The sequence below is a fragment of the Lygodium microphyllum genome, chromosome 11 (genome assembly GCF_053477565.2).
Source record: "Lygodium microphyllum isolate KBCC chromosome 11, Lygodium_microphyllum_v1.1.10, whole genome shotgun sequence".
Classification (NCBI taxonomy): Eukaryota; Viridiplantae; Streptophyta; class Polypodiopsida; order Schizaeales; family Lygodiaceae; genus Lygodium; species Lygodium microphyllum.
In genome coordinates this window covers 11,825,803-11,837,035 of record NC_141145.1, presented here as the reverse complement: position 1 = coordinate 11,837,035, position 11,233 = coordinate 11,825,803, and positions in this window count along the sequence as shown.

Sequence of the window (11,233 nt, the reverse complement as noted above, 5' to 3'; positions counted from 1 at the left end):
AAAAAATTTAGCTTTGCCTCAGATTGTAAGCCCTTGTGTATAAGTCATGGAGATGGCTGACAAAAATTTGTACATGTATTTTATATTAATAGTAAAGAGATATTTTCTTGAATATCCTTACATTGTATATTCTTCTCTCTCCTCGTTGATATCTGTAAAAAACATGTTACAATTTTTTATTAATTGGGAAGTGAAATCAAATATACACCTAAGTGGATATAATATTAAATAAACACTTACTTGTTTGTTATTAAGTTGGAACAAACATGAGTATAGTAGTTCAATATCTTCATTTAGTAAATCCATCCTCACTTGATGTAGTGTACATGATGATCTAACCTTTAGGATTGCAATAATGTCCTCATTGTACCAAACATCAATATCCACTATAGGATCTTTGCTAAAATTATCAAGATGTTGGTCTAAAGCAACCAGACTACCGCCAACATAATGCCATCTACTATAATAAAAGCTAAGGATGAAATTTGAGTAACAATCATATATTTACAAGCTATAGAGTCTTGATCTATCTTACATATAAATTTTCCTTCTGTCCTAGTGTCCCATCCTTCATCAACAAATTGTATAACATGATCATATGTTAGTCTCTTCACTGAAATCATAGCCTTTGATTTTCTTATCTCAACATTAAAATAGAAGTCAATAAATATATTAATAGGCATGAACAAAGTAACTTTCCTTAGCCTAATTGAGATACTAGGTTTTAATACACTCTCAAAAAATATTTTACATCTATAGCCCTCATTAGTAGCTGGACTTGGCAAAGGCCACTCAAAGCTTGAAAAATCTAGCAAAGGAAGGGGGGATATTTATCCCCATTGGCTACACTGCATGGGGACAATATAAGAATGGTCATAGAAGAATATTGCATCCTCTACAAGCTCTGTCTTCTTTCTACCTTTGTATATCTCTTCTCGAATCAATCCATGCATCACATCAATCATATTAACAATAGACTCGACTAGTTGCCATTCCTTAATATTAGAGGGATAGACATCTACAAAACAAATGAACAAATGTTATAATGGAAAACCTTAAACCAAGTTCAAGAAAAGAATGACTTTAAGAATCAAATCCTTGCAATTTGGTTTATGCATTAGAAGATTTGAACTTCTAGGTTCCAAATATAGCTCTCAATGCATAAACACATGTTGTACCAGAACCTCTTTTATGCTACTCTTATTTACTCCAAGCTTGAAATCTTGGATTCTACCCTTCCAAGTAGAGACGAACGAGCTCTCATATCTTCACCTTTTTCCACGTTTTGCCTGTTGTATGGTGATCCAATTGCCTTTGCTAATGGTTGTACGAATCCATATTCCATCTTTTTGGAATGAGGCAAACACTGATATGGATGTGATATGGGAGCTTGGATGCCTTGTTGAAGGTCAAATTTATGTATCCATAGTACGCGCGCACTCACGTGCACACGCACACACACACACACACACAAAGAGAAGACTAAGCTACCACAAAGGAGGGAAAAACATGAGAGGGGCAAAAGAAAGGAGGGAAAAAAATATGTGCCAAGCTGTTACCTAATTTGAATTTAGAGTAAACCTGTCATTATCATTAATTTAGATATATCATTAAATAAAAGTGGCCGCCGGGACTGTATATCATTAATGCAAAGAATGTCATAATCACGAATATAAGAGGCTAAAAATAGATATTGATAATACAAATTCGTAATATTATTATATATGTATCTTTTTGTAAAATAATTTTTTGCCTTTTTTAAAATAGAAGTTCCGTTACGGAGGCTTTGCTCCTATTGGTCTAGATCACTCTCTTTGTATCTCCTAAAAGGCATTTTCAAGACCTCAAAACTCCCCTAATGGCTACCTCTCACATAGTTATATGTGCTCTCACACCTACGAGTGTAGTGAGCTTACCTTCATGCTTGATTGATTTGCCTCCTCCCATAAGCTCTCTGATAGCTCCACAATCCAAGCTACAAGCTCAATCCTCAACCTCCAAGCTCCATGCTCCATTGCTACACATGAGACAAGAGAAGAGAATAGAAGAGAAGAAAAAGAAAGGAGAAGATGGAGAACTTCTCCACCATGATCCCTCACCCTCACACACTCACTCCCTCACACTCCCTCTTTCAAGAACAAGAACAAGAAGAAGAATAAGAAGAGAGCTAGTTTTGGCCACACAAAAAAATGAGCTTCTTCATTCACTTTTTGCCTTTTTATACAAACCCTAATCCCCTTTGGACACCCATCCCTTTTTTTACATAGGCGGCCATTTTAGCCTAAATCCTCTTTTCCTATTCCCTTCCTATTTGCATTGTGCCTCCACCCATGCCCGTGTACATTTACCAATTGCACAGGAATGATCCTAGTAGTCTTTTACAAAGATTTAGAGTGTACTTTTGTATTTTAAATGCACCTTTCTACTTTTGCACTTTTCGTGAACTTTTAGCATTTAACTTATGCTTTTGGCCTTTTCTTTTCTCCTATTTCTTTAGTTGGGCCACCTTTTCCTACTTTTCCCTATGTCTTTTTAATTTTCTTTTTACTTTGTTTGCAATGGCATTCACATTACCCCCTCCTAGAAGAGTGCCAATCCCATGGCACTTGCTGAAACTTATTGATGAGGGATCAGGTCATTGAAGAGTTGCCATGTGGGTGGATGATGGGGCTTCCTGGAGATTGGCCATGGAGAAGAAGCATCACAAAATGGATGTGAGGTTGTAAAGGCTGAGAGTAGATTAAGTGGGTAATGGGGGCCTTCGAAGTAGTGGTCAGTTGTTGCGATTGTCGAATGTACCTAAAAAGGAAAAAGAAGTGCACAACTTGGGGGGTATGCCTACCTCATTGTGCAGTGTGGGGTGTCTGTGTGAGTGAAATTGGGAGCTTAGAGAAGCCTGTGATGTTGTCCCACACTTGAGGACCCAATTTTTATATAGGAAAAGTGTTGCGGGTGTGACTTAGGGAGACAAGTCTAACCATGCATGAGCACAAAATCCCTAGTTGTGTCTTGCTCTTGATGTACCCTAAGTGTGAAGTGGGAGGATATTACATGGGAAATTTCTTTGTTCATTTCCTTTTGCTTTGTGTGATATTTTTCTTTATTTTCTCTTTTATTTTTATTTTTATTTTTCTTTCTAGCACTCTAGACATCATCCTGATGCTCTTCAATAGTAGTTACATTTCGACGAGGCCTAAGAGATTTACTAAGGAATGCATGGTTTTGCATGTAGTTCTTTCCTCTTCTAACTGTACTTGTGGATGTAGGGGGAGCTTCTTCACTGGGTGTATGTGAAAATTCTTAGACTTTGCTAACTAAGTACTGCATCGAGTTTCTTTTTTTTACCACCCCTTCTGTAGTTCCTTGTGTTGGGGTGATTTTTGGTGCAGCCATGACATGTGAGATTAGGTGCAATAGGGCTTTATCCTTGCCTACCCGATTGGCACTAGTCTTGGTCCCACTTCTTGAGCTATTGTGCTCATGCTTATCACGTCCTCTCTTATTCGGTTCATCATTGCCAATTTTTGAGATCACGAGGGTTGCTCCATGAATCTCCAAATGGCCAAGGCACTCTCCTCCTCCTCCTGTTTCCTTAGTCATTCTTCCTCCTCTTCTTTCCTCTTTTGGCTCTCTTCTTCTAATCTCTTCAATTCCTCCTCCACCCTTTGCAACTCCTTCTTTTTCTCAGAGGTGGATCGAGTCCTTCTTATGGGAATTTTGAGAGTGATCTTTTCACTCTCCCCTTGGCTTGACAACTCTAAGCCTTGCTACTCACTGACTGTCCTCTCACTTGAGGCTTCTTACTGTTGAGCTAGTTGGTCATTCTCCTTTTTTTATTAGCAAATGCCCTCTCACTTGAGGCTTCTTACTATTGAGGTGGTTGGTCATTCTCCTTTTTATTAGCAACTCCCTCCATATTATTTTGTTGTTCCTTGTGGACTTCATCCTCCCCCTATTCTCCTATTAAAAGCAAGATGGCTGGGCTTGCTGGGGTGAGAGAGAAATGCTCTTATTGGATTGGTGATAGCTCTAGGGTCTCCTCTTCTACTTGTCTTTCTACCTCTCCCAGAGCTTCCTGAATGATGGCATTAACACTCCTCCAAAGCCTACAATCAAAATGTTGGAGGCATGTTTTTTTTTCAAACTCTGCTATGGTAGCCACAGACTCCCCTTCGACCCACCCTTGGTGCTATGAGCAGATACCTTTATCGATGCTTGTATTGTCTTTCAAATGTAGGCATTCGAATTTACTTATAAGGTTCTCCATCAATGGTACACCTATTTTGTTCATAAGAGCATTATATCTTTGGCTTGAGAAAAAGGTGTGGACCATTTTAGCCTACAATTGAATGGTGGGGTCCGAAATATCACTAGGCTAATTCCATCATTAGTGTAAACCCTTTTTTTGTCCATCCCCAATGTCGCGTATACATCCATCTTTAACCTCTTCTCTAACTTCTATGCTACTCCTAGTGCCTTCTCCACAATTTCTAGATTAAGGGTAACTTCCACCCTTCTAGAGGTTTCACCTTGCCTGATGGACCGTTCTATTGTTCCTTTGGAGATCACAAGTTTTCAAGAATTTCATGGACTTCTAGCCAACCTTCTCTATGTATCTCTAGAGACTGCATTGGTTGACTATTTGTCTTATCGTACCTTGTTCACCAGCTCCCCCAAATTGTTGATGTTATGGTACTTTAGCTAGTTGTAGACCTACATTTTAGTGGCCAATCGGTACTTGTCGTGCTCTTTCTTTGAGAAAGAGAGTTGGCATGCTATCTCGAGTTCTTGTTATGGCACAATAGCTTACAATTAACTCCTTTGCTCCTTTGAGAGTACTTTTTACAAAAAAGTAAAAGTTTAAGATCGAATATTATGGAATGGTCCAATGTTCTAGTAAGGAATGGAAACTTTTTATACTTCAAGTAATCCACACATTCCAAGCACGAATTCCATAAAAGCTTTTTTTCAAGTACAAGTTTTCTTTATTCGTCCTTTTTAAAAAAAATCTTTTTTGCTTTTGAAATTTGGTTTGAATTTTTGAAGTTCAAGTCATGTTTTCTTTTCCACCTTGCCCCCTCCCCCCAAGAATGATGAAAATCCTTCCTAGGATTGAAGGATGAAGGGTTAAGGGCATGAAGCACTTACTTGTGCTGCTTTATTTCTTTATTAGCCAAGCATAGAAGTGTGGGTTATAGTCTAAGTGGATGTGACTATCCATGTTTTGAGACCTAATGCCTATTTGCATAATGTAGGTTAGGACATTGGTTAGGAAGTCTCTAGAGTTCATCCTATAGGCAACATGTAGTTCTTCCTCAATAATTCAAAAGTTGATCCAAATAGGGATGGGCATGACATGTTCCTCTAAAGGTCGATTGTGTGTGATGGCCAAGACTTTGAATGAGGTAGAAGCCACATAAATAGGGTCATACTCAGGAGTTTTGATTGCACATCTCTGCTCAATGTTGGTCATAATTTGGTAGCCCTCTTGTTTCCATTGGAGACATAGATCATGCCATTTTCACAAAAAGGAAGAGTCGGACTTGGCTAACTACTCTAGATCTTCTAACTCTTGGCTTGTTGTAGAGACTTTACTGCTGCTATAGGATGTGAGTAACCTTTGTTTGAGAGCTTACTCCCGAGAAATCTCACTATCAATCAAGGCTTTGGCCACCTCGAGAATCTTGATGAACACGAACTCATATTCCTCCCAAGTGCATATCAAGGAGCACACTTCCGTTGCTAATGTCCCATTGAGGAGTCCTAGATCCAACCGTTCATAGCTCCTAGCTAGCATTGTGAAGGTGGCATCTAAGCATCTAATGTAGGTGTCTAGGTCATCTCCCGTGTTTGAGATGAGGTCTAAGGCCAAGGCAAGGATAGATCTACTCTCATAGGAGAGTCTGAGGAATATGTGAGGTTGGGGTTTGGTTGTGGGGTTTGGCTGGACTGGATAGCTTAGGAACTAATGTCTACATCGTGAATTAGTCAATAGGATATTTAGCAACCACTTGTGTGATGGATTGGTCTTGGAACTTAGAGGATGCAATGCTTTCTGCTCGTGAAGTAGTTGGGACACTTGGAGTATCTAGGGGCAGCTGGTTTTGGTTTTGGTGGATAGACTTGTTGAGGTTCTATGGATTTGGTGCTTTTTGAGTCGATTGGTTTCTCATTCCTGGTTGGCTTACCATTTTGTAGAGATGGGCTCAAGGGCCTAGATTGAGGGACACGCGTGTTGCTCATAGTCTTGGGCAACTAAATTCAATTGTTGCCTTCCTAGTAGCCTTGAACGTGCAATAGGTCTTTGGGCACCCATCATGGCTTGACCATTCATCTACTTTGGTAGCACCACATTTACCTCCTAGGCCTAGGGCATGAGGTTCCATGGTTACGAGTTCGTATGCTTTGGGTTTTAGGCAGCTATGGTTGTCATTTGGACACCCATTTGAGATTATGATCAGTGGTCTTGGATGTGTCTCATTGGGTTGCGGGCAGTTTTCCTTGGCAATGTGGGACAAGTCATGACCCCCCTTCTTAGACCTTACACTAGGTTCCTCTATTGGTGGCTCTGCGGCCTTAGATGGAGTTGCACTACCCTTTTGCTAAAAGCCGTCACTATCTAAACATTGCCAATGGCGAGATGAATACGATGCGAGTCATAGTGGACATTGAAGTGTGCTTATTCTTGAATGTGCATCCTAGCAATGATTCCTTACTAGCGGCCTTGGTATTAGGCATCACATAGAAGATCATAAAAAGGCTATTAGTCGATAGAGACCACTATTTTGCACTTTCTCAATAGTGAGTGGGACTGCCTCCCAAACAGGCTGAGTTTTGCATTAGTAGATTGCAAGCAGGGTTGACCAATGAGGATCCAATGATCATGTGTGAGGATATTAAAATTAGCTCCCTTGAGTGCATCAAAGGCATATGTCGTGTGACTAGTGATCGATATGTTTAGGTATGCAGGTGCCACTTCCTCCTCATCCTCATCCTCAATCTCATTGATGGTGGCTACTCTTATGTTTATAGGTAAGTTCGGCATTGGAGGCTCGTGTGGTTGGTGCACTAGTGTTGATTGATTGCTAGAGCTCTTGGCCATCATGTAGAGTGGTACTGATGGTGGGATCCTACTCTTTGGCAGCTGAGATGGTGTGATTTTGTGGGACTCAATGGTGGCAGATGCCCTCCTAGCCTATTTATAATCCTCCTTTTTATCTGAGAATGACAGATTGATGGTGGCAAGCACATGTATCTAATCTCGCTCGTCCTCGAGGCAAGGAATATACTTTATTAGTGGCCCATAGGAATTGTTGACTTGTGATCTCCTTTCAACATGGTGGAGATGGCATCTAGGTTGACCAAAGTGGTCTTCCAAATATCCATCTTGACTCTCACGGCTTTCGATTTGTTGCCTAAGAACATTAGATTATTGTCCTAGTCTTCTAACACTCGTGCATTTCGCATCCACAACTGGCCTAGCAAGATGTCATAGTCCAGCCCCTTCATGACTATGAAGTTCACTAAGAATTGATCTTTTGCTATCTTCAAGGGCCAATCTTTCAGTATCCCAAATGGCCTAACTCTCATTCCATTGGCTAGTATGACATTAAACCTTGCGGTCTCCACAAGTGGGTTACCCCAAGCATGCACGACTGCATGGCTGAGTATAGTGACTCCTCCTCCTATGTCTATGATCCCCTTTCTTATGACGTCTCCTAATGCATTGAGAGGCAAGATTGCATGTGTCTCAGTGCCTTCCCAAAAGGCATTGCTTAAGTACTTGCCATAAGATTGGATTCTACCTAAGTGATTCTCCCAAAGCCAGAGGTATAGGGTCTGATATCAATGTCATGAGCAAGTTGCCAACCGTTTGCTTTTCATTAGGCGGCTCTATACTCTTTTGCCAATGATCTTGAGCACTCTCTGTCCACCAGTGGCCTCTAGGCCATGTCTATGTGCAGCTATATGGGGTGTAGATGCATCTCTTGATCTTAATGAAGTCAAAAAGACTGGCGTGCTCATGCTAAAGAGCTCATTGATCTCATCTTCAATAATGGGTTTTACATTGGGCTTCTCTCTTCCACTCCTTGACCTTATCAACCACTTCTAATTGGTGTCTTTGATCGGGATATTCTCCAATCTTAGCACATCCCTTTTTTGTTGTTCTAAGGACTAGATGTCTCTACTTCTACATCTGTGACTTACTCCCCCTTTGATAACATGGTGACACTTTTTGTCTTAAGCGTAATCTTTGTCTCAACCCTCTTTTTCCTTCTGCTATGGCTTTTCTTCCCTATTGAAGCTGCATTGAGGTTGCCAGGTCGTGGTAATGAAATATCAGTTTGCCTTGCATGTGCTTAGATCATGACACTCAGCAAAATTGGCATGGCTTTGCCATCAAGTGTTTTAACTCCGAACAATCCCAATGGTACAAATGGCACAATAGCCAAACTAGTGGAAGGTTTCTACCTAGGGCACTTAGCAGCGTACAAGTATGTGATCCCACACTCATGGTATCTCAAGTCAGCCTTGTCTTGATTGGCTTGCTCCCTTTCAAGGCATTGAGATGAGATGTGTCCTGGATGGCCACAAGTCTAGTATACGATAGTTTCTTAGTTATGTCCTCCTAGACCTCTACCTCTTCCCCTACCCAATGCCATCACCAGCACTCGTCTGAAATCCATCAAGATGGGATTACCCTCTTCGTTGTACGAGACATAAGGGTTCATGTATGCTTCGTCTTCATTTGGCTCCTCTAAGTAATGTATCGAAGCATCACTCATCGATGGATGGGTCACAATGGGTCTAGGTGGTCTAGGTACCCCCATGGGGTTGATACCCATCCTAGGAACAACTGACTTTGAATCATTGGGTGCTAGGAGAGCTAGTGGAGATCCCCTTCCAAAATATAGCAGTTTAATCCCTAGGTAGTAAGGCTAATTGTATCGCTATGAGTATAGCAATTGCCTCAGTAATTGGCAATGCATTGCATCATGGCCAAACCTACTGTAAATGGCATAAGGTTTGGATCTAGGATCCATGCACTCAAGGCCAAAAGGTGGTTTGCTTCGCAATAGATGCATTGCATGTGAGGTCATGCGGACCTTCTCATCGTCTCTTGCAGCCTAGCTAACTCTAGCTTCACGTCTACCAACTTCTCGCCCTGGTCGACACTCTTTCCCTTGTCTTGGGTGCTCTAGCTAGATCTTTCACTAACAGTCGTAGCTCTTTCTGAGGCTCTAGAGATAGTGCTATCTCGAGTTGCGGGGCTTGAGCTCCTCTCCTTAAGTAGGTCATTCACTCATATGGCTTCTTCAAAGACCCTAGCTAGCATATCCCTTTGCAGGGTTGAGTTGCTCACCAAGGCCTTATAAAGCTCTTAACTTCAAATTCAGCTTATGAATACAGTGGAGACCGCTCATTCACTAGGTTGCTCTTAAAGAGACTCCACACATAGGTGACATAGTCTCAGATATCCTCATTATCCTTTTGAATGATGTTCATCAATCTAACGATGAGGTTGTTAGAGTATCCTGCCTCAGAGAATCTCTTGATGAAGAGCCTCTTAAGGTTATTGAAATCATTGTGTTTGACATTGTCTTGACTAGTGTACCACGTCTGTCCTTTGTCTCCTAGGCAAAGTTTGAAAGCTTGTGCATGTTGAGCAAGGTTCGTGATGCTATTAGCCTTGCATACTTCCTCAAACTACTCCATGAAGCTATACGTGTCATTGTCGGGGGCTAATACTTGTGGTGTTTCTTGGCAACCACAAGTATCTTGGCTTGGCTCCTAGAATTCGAGGTGATTCCTAGTTCTGCTAGAAACAAAGTTGCCAAGGCTGCTCCGCTCTACTCTATAGCCATATTGTCTAAGAGTCGCTTCGTAAGAAGGTTGCTCATTGGCTTCTAGTGCTCTCTTCCTTTCAGCATTTAGTCCTGTCTTATTTTGATTGGTGAGCATTAAGATGCATTAGACCTCATGCATTTCTATATCATATTACCTCATCTTTTTAGCTTGTTGCTCTTGATTGTAGGCAGGTATGCCTTGCACTGCTCTCCTTGCCAACTTCCCCTCTTCCTTGAGATTGGCTATGATGTCTTCGGCTAGTCTACTGTGATGCTTCATTTTAGTTTGCAGGTCATATTGGGGTATCATTTGTCGGATATTGGCTGGGAATTCTCCCAAGTCAAGCACATCATTTTCATGATTGGTGTTTGTTCCTAACATGTTGTTGTTTTCTTAAACAACTAGAATGTCGATCAGATTGATCAAGTTGGGTAGAGCTACGTCCCTAATTGTGCCTGTCATTGTTACTTCCTAGCGGCTTGATGATTCGATGTAATGTTGAAGGTTCTATGAAAATGAAGAATTCAATATACGAATTATTTGACTCGCATAGAACCAACATTTGGTATACAAGATATTGCATCGTACCTTTGAGTAGCCTTAAAAACTAAAGTAGCATATAAGCATAGAGTGTGTTGTTTACTATGTGTGAAGTTAGTCATTTGTTTTCACTACAATAAAAAGGCCTCTTAGATGCGCTCTTAGACGCAATTTTTGAATTGAGAGAAAATCTTATGGGCGCATCTATAAGCCCGTCTAAGTGCACGTGTATAATTTCGCGTCTATAGTCGTGGGTATATGGAAATCTACACGCACTAATATATGTGCTTTAGATGCACATATACACGCTTAAATAAATGCACATATATACGTGAATATAGATGCTCTTATAGACACACTTATAGATGTGCATATACACACGCACATAGATGCGATTTCACCTATAACTTAGACACATATATAGACGTGCAAAACAATGTATGAAAAAAAAACTAGAGAGCATGTGGTTGCCCGCATGCTCTCTAGCTCCCCCCCCCCCCCCCCAATCAAATTTTGTGTGTTTGGGGAAAATGCAAGAACATTATTCAAGAATATTAGCCATACTTCTCATGCAATAACAAAACATACCTTATCTATGATGAGCCCCTTCTCGTAAAAGCCCATTGCAAAGATCGTGTAGTACCAGTGTGAGAGATAAGTAATTTTACAAGGTAGCTAATACAACAAAAAAAAAGTGATTTTATAAGGTAGGATCCGTTGCAAGGATCCTATAGTCCCAATGTGAGCAGGCTGTATAGCTTATGATAGCACGCATGTAGGGATTTCTCAACTATTTTGTTAATACTAGAAATAGAGCACATGCTTATTTCAATGCAAAGACACC